Source organism: Cucumis sativus, chromosome 7 (assembly GCF_000004075.3).
Source record: "Cucumis sativus cultivar 9930 chromosome 7, Cucumber_9930_V3, whole genome shotgun sequence".
In the NCBI taxonomy this organism is placed as follows: Eukaryota; Viridiplantae; Streptophyta; class Magnoliopsida; order Cucurbitales; family Cucurbitaceae; genus Cucumis; species Cucumis sativus.
Window position 1 is genome coordinate 8449840 of NC_026661.2, and position 6635 is coordinate 8456474.

Sequence of the window (6635 nt, forward strand, 5' to 3'; positions counted from 1 at the left end):
AGGATAAGTATAAGTTTGTGAGGGAGAAGTGTTACATGGGAAATTAACAAAAAAATAGGATAATTTTGAAGGGTTTAAAAAGTTTTAGGATAAATTTTAAAAAATATGACATTTAAGACAAATTAACTAAGAAAAGTCTATATTACCCTTTAGTTATAAAAAAACCTAAAAAGCAATTTATGGAATTCCTTCTTCTTCTTCCTCCATTTTCTCACTTCCAAAAAGAATATTTCATTTTTCTCTCATCTCTCCCTGTGCGTATTCCATTTTTCCTCATTATCACAAAACCTTTGATTTCTTTTTTCTTCCTTTCCCATTTTTCATTCACAAAACTACAAAAACAATGATAGTTTCGGTGATTTCATTGTGGAACATTCACAAAGATGTGTATGAGATAGGTGCGAGATGTGTACGAGATAGGCTAAGAGGGATTAAAGAAAAGTTCAATCAGTTTACAAGCCTAGAGGATTAATAGTGGAGAAGAAATGGATGGAAGAGAAGAAACGTAGGCACCAAAAGTTGAAGGAAGGAAAAAGAAAAGAGGAAGGAGGAAATTAAATGAGAGTATTTTCGTCATTTCACCTCTAATTTGTCCTAAATGTCAACTTTTTTACAATCAATCCTAAAAATCTTTATCTACCTCATATTTTGCCTATTTTTGTCAATTCCCCAAGAAGGATGGGGAAGAAATTTGACGGGGAATCGCCAAGAAGAGTACAAATTTGACCACATTTAAGACTTTTGAGACCAAATTTTAAAAAGAAGAGTTTTGGGACAAATGGGTATGTGAAATATCTAAATTACCCTTTAGTTTAAAAAAGCTCTAAAATTTTGAAACCCACAATTTCTCCTCACGCAACACATATTATGTTGCTCGCAGGTGACTCCATTTACAGAGATAACAAATCCCAACCAACAAACGGAGACAATCGATCAGATGGAGTGGCGGTGACTTGGGTAGCAACGACATCTATTGGGCGACTTGGACAACAACAACAATTTCACTGAAACTAAAGTCTGGGTCTTATGGATTGTGTGTCAACAATTTCTATATCTTTCTTTTTAGCCAACTTTGCGGCCTTGTCCTTCCCCCATTCCGATTTCTTGCATTTCCTAATCATTTCTCTCTCCTTCACCCTTCATCTTCACAAGGGTTCGAGAGATCTTCAAGCAGGTCAGTTGAATCAATTCAATTGCACTTCATTTCTTTCTGAACTCATATGTGATCGATAACCCAATGTGATTTTTCTTTTTGATCTTGATGTTTCTTCGTTTCCTTTGCTTTTTGTTTTTCTTCTGGGTTTTGTTTGTTTGGTCATATATTGTACTTATCTGCTTTAGATTCAATCAAAGCTTTGATATGATTGGTACATGGGACTTACCCATTTTGTGTATAATATACCTTGTTTTGTTTCTCGATGATCCTTTCAATTAATGGTGATTTAGTAGTGTTTTGGATTTGATGTATCTCATTTGGATGTGTTCTTAGTGTGTACTGGAAGTTTGATATTTTAGTTGGGAGAAATCTAGCATTGGATATGGGTAGTTGTTAGGCTAAGCAAATTATTACTTTGAGATGATGACTTATCATAATCAAACTTTTCTTAGATCACTCTTTAATTGTCGATTTGCTCTTAATTGTTACAAGTAAATAGTTTCTTAGACTATATATCAAAACGCTCAACATTCTCTATTGCTTCCATTTTACTGTTGGAGATTTATTATACATAGAAGAATGATGATGGATGGAATTGGTATTCGGAGGAAATGCTGAAAAACATCAATAACTTTTCATTCAAATTCACAAAACTGTAGATTAGCCAACAAACCCACATGATAGGGGAAGAAAAAACAGTGAATGCTTTATTTGAATTAGAATTAAGCATAAGTCAATACTCAATACTTTAGAAAATGAAATAAACAATACTTTATCAGTTTTTTCCATAGTTTTTTTCCTTCATTTTTTCCTACTAGGTACGTTCTGTTTTGCAACCTAAACGAACATTATATATAGGGTTGGCACTTCATTGCGATTTCTTTTTCTTAAGATGCTGCTAAGATAATTTTGGTGGAAGAAAAGAAATGGATCAATGCCGAAGGGTTTGAAGAGTAAATGTCAATCTACTTTTTGGATTTGAGGAGTGCAAAGTGTCTCTTTTATGAAGGCCTTCTTGGAAAGATTCCAATATTGCGTCTTGGGGGAATTGGCTTTAAGGATGGTCCTTTGTTTGCTGCTCTTCATGGAAAGACACAAGCCAAAGAAGTTGAAATACTCATATGTTGTAATACTCTCATGTGATGGTGCTGCAACAAGGAAATCTTCATGGAATCCTCCTAGTGAAACCTTTATGTTGCTTTCTAACTTTTTCCCATTTTCCTGATTTTATTTTTCTTTTCTTGTTTTATTTATTATAATTACTTGTTTTTCCTTGATGCTCTTTATTTTGTCCTAGTGAGTTGTATCAATTGATGTGTATTTATAGTGATTCTTTTCATTGTTGCAGAGCTTTTTTATATTACATTTCTTGAGGGGGAGACAATCAGGGAATGACTCTACTTCGACAAGTCTAGACGAGTCTTTGAGAGCGAGATCAAATATAAGTATCTACAGCTTAGTCAGAGCAACACTACTTTGTTGAGTTTAGTTACATGAGTCAGATAGATACATTGTTCAGTTCACTTAACGTGTATTGTTGAGTTTTTTTTTTTTTTTTTATGGTTTTTACTTTGTTCATTTTAGAAAATGAGTTTTTACTTTGTTCTTCTCAATCACATCGGTTATAGCCTCTATATCACAAATGATCAACTTCAAGAATACAATTAAATGGTTCAGCATAAGTTCAAAGAAATACAAAACAGTAACTCCAATTTTTGTAATGCCTACCCTAAAGCTAATTACACCATGTGTGTCCATATCTTTTGCTTTCAATAAGGCATCACGCGTTGTTTGATACTTGCTTTCCACTAGTTGTCCAATCTTTAACTAGAGCAGCCAAATTTCCTACCTGGTATACATAAGTAACATATAAGCAATAAAAATGAGGAAAAAAATCTATGGAGAAAACATGGATATTTGATTCATCTCTTATTTGTTTATTCATTTATGCACTATTTTATGGACCATTTTCAAGATAGTACCCTTTTGGGTTCACTATTATTGGATCAAAATTTAATTTTTTTAATGAGTTGAATATTCATTTTAGTTTAAGGATTTGATACCATATTAGATAGCATGAGGCTTCTTTCAAAATTAATTGGTGCCCCTAGCTAGAGTGATGCAAATTAAATTCATAAATAATAGAATTAAGTTATCAAGCTAGGAATTCAAATGAATAACAATGAATTTTGAGCTCAAAACAAATATGAAAATCAAAATCATTCACATTCTTACAAAGACTCACCATCCGCCTGATAATCCTTCTTTCCAAACACTGCAACATCGAGTTCCACAATATTGAACAACTTAGTAACAACAGTAGCAACCCCTCTAAAGAACACAAGCCTACTTCTCCCACACATGTCCTTCTCCAAAGGCTTAACCCTCACCGATGTCTCATCCTCTGAACCGGATTCCTCCAAGCAAGAAACATGGGCATTCTAGGACAATATAGACTTTTCCTAGTTAATTTATCGGATTTCTCCATAGATTTTTTTCCTCATTTTTATTGCTTATATGTTACTTATGTATACCAGGTAGGAAATTTGGCTGCTCTAGTTGAAGATTGGACAACTAGTGGAAAGCAAGTATCAAACAACGCTTGATGGCTTATTAAAAGCAAAAGATATGGACACACATGGTGTAATTAGCTTTAGGGTAGGCATTACAGAAACTGGAGTTATTGTTTTGTATTTATTTGAACTTATGTCGAACCATTTAATTGTATTCTTGAAGTTGATCATTTGTGATATAGATGCTATAATCGATGTAATTGAGAAGAATTTTGTTCTTTCATTATCTTTAATGTATTATTCCAACCCTTACTAGATAGGTGCGAGATGTGTACGAGACAGGAGGGATAACAATTTGATTTTGAAATTAATAGTAAAAGTTTTGAAATGTGCAAGATAGGTGTGAGATGTGTACGAGATAAGTGCGAGATGTGTACGAGATAGGTGCGAGATGTGTACGAGATAGGTGCGAGATGTGTATGAGATAGGTGCGAGATGTGTACGAAATAGGTGCGAGATGTGTACGAGATGTGTATGAGATAGGTGCGAAATGTGTACGAGATAGGCTAAAAGGGATTAAAGAAAAGTTCAATCAGTTTACAAGCCTAGAGGATTAATAGTGGAGAGTCTTGGAGAAGAAATTGATGGAAGTGGAAAAGAAATGGATGGAAGAGAAGAAGCATTCACCGGAGGCACCAAAAGTTGAAGGAAGGAAAAAGAAAAGAGGAAGGAGGAAATTAAATGAGGGTATTTTCGTCATTTCACTTCTAATTTATCCTAAATGTCAACTTTTTTACAATCAATCCTAAAAATCTTTATCTACCCCATTTTTGGCCTATTTTTGTCAATTCCCCAACTTTGACGGGAGAGGGTTTTGTATAAAAGGCAATAATAATAATTCCTATTCTTTTAATATTATTTATTAATAAAAATAATTAAAAGTTTAAATAATCCATAACACATATACTTCTTATCGGTTATTAGAATTAAAAAAAAAAAGTCAACAAATAAAATTTATAAAATTATCATACATCAAGAACAAAAAAAATACATTTGTGAAATAAAAAAAAAATGTATAAAAGATAAAAAAATGAATCACCTTAATTTTAATAATATTTTATATCTTATCTCGAAAGATATAAAAAATATTAAAATGTATCTATCTCGAAATAGGTTTTCAACTACGTCCCAAGTGGAATAAAAAATTGTTACCAAACTCTTAAATATAGAATTTCATAATCTCTCCATAATTTGTATGTTAGTATGAGTTTGTAGGGTGTGTTTGTCCCATGAAGTTAGAAGTAGTGTATAAAAGTTGAAGTTGTAAAATCCAGTTCTTGTTTGACTTAAATAGTTGGCGGATCATTATTAGAAATTTAATTCTAAGCACTCTACTTGTCCAACATTACAATTTATTCAATTAGATAGTTAAAAAAAAATGACGTCACAAGGTTCTTTATTAATGTCCCTACAATTCCTTCTTCCATCTAATGCTACAAATATGAACAATCAGCATTCACGAAAGGACAAAAATTGAACTACATACAGTACAACAAGAAAACAGATAAAGTCAAAGCCAAAGTACATTGTATTGATGCCAAACTTGTTTACGAAGCTCATGAAATAGAAGTTGATGCAGACCATTGGTTGTTTCACACCAACTACTTTTCTATAGAAAAATAGCTTACCCATAAATTAAGAGACAATAACCGAGGAGAGCATAGAAGTTGGAAGGTATTTACATTGTTGTTGATGCAAAGAGATAGTAAGCAGAGGTTGTTAGAGGATGTGGAACTTAAGATCTACAGTATGGTGGATAAATTATTTGGGTCAACATAGTTATATTTCAGAGTTTGGAATGGTGAAAAGAGTTTATATACTGTGATATTCCATTCAATGCACTTACCATAAAAACGAGGTAGAAGAAAGGAAGAAGAAAGACTAACCTTGAATCATTAGCTTCAAGTGTCTAACAGTAGCAGAGGATGGGCTGGTAGACGACGAACCCTAAGCAAAACCAATGTGGACGACGGTGAGAGATCAGCATGTTGTTGTGAAACAATCGTGAGAGGCAGGGTATCGCAGTCGTCGTGTTGGGTTTCAACGTGGCTTTAGCAGTCGTGCTAGAGCGCACTAGAGAGCAAAATGAATTAGATTGAAAGAGGCCGAAAATGGGGGAAAATATTTAGAGGGAACTTAAATATTTATTTCCCGCTTTTTCTTTGTTGTTCTTTTCCACATCCCATTTAAAATAATGGGCTATTAAAAGTTCATTTTGGTGTAGTGCTATTTGTGTCTCGAATCGTCCATTTTCGTTCAAACTACTTTAAAGATACAAGTATGATAACCAACAACACGATCGAAAGAATTGGTCTATGCAACTTCAACCTACGTGGCTTTATCAGGTTCACACACACAATGAGTGACTTTCCTTCGTTTGGATCCATTTCGAAAATTGTACTCTATGGCCCAAAATGAAAGGCCCATCGTCTATTTACTCAAATCCTAGCAATAATTTATTCTCACTTAAAATTTTAAACGTATATGGAAAGTCCACAATGCTCGACCCAAAATTAACTTATAAAAATACCAAACCATAGTCTTGCCTATTTGGTAGTTAATTTGAGTCTCAAAGCCCGACCCCGATTACAAGAACACTCTCTCATGAGAGACCCCATTATAAGAACACATTCTCAAAGTTTTTAACCACTCATACTTTTTATCCACTCTCCAACTAGATAATACAGAAGGAATTTAATTAGAGTAATCACACTAAAACTTAAAATGTTTATAAGTGAGAATTTCTAAATAAATGAAATAGGTTTCTTTTATAGGCTTTGAGTCTCACTTTTCTAAAAAAAAAGATAACCACATCTTGCCAAACCCAATACTTAAAAACAAACAAATCAAATCATTATTTTTACAAAAAAAAAAAAAAAACTAAAAAAATGCAAGTCGATTCCTAT

At 33.1% G+C, this 6635-nt stretch overlaps 1 long non-coding RNA gene across 1 annotated transcript; it reads left to right on the forward strand.

Moving 5' to 3' along the window:
- The first annotated feature begins 845 nt into the window (after window positions 1-845).
- On the forward strand, window positions 846-2898 carry LOC116405071. Its single transcript, XR_004218134.1, has 2 exons — window positions 846-1174; window positions 2505-2898. It is a non-coding gene; the product is annotated as an uncharacterized LOC116405071 (long non-coding RNA).
- Window positions 2899-6635: the final 3737 nt, after the last annotated feature.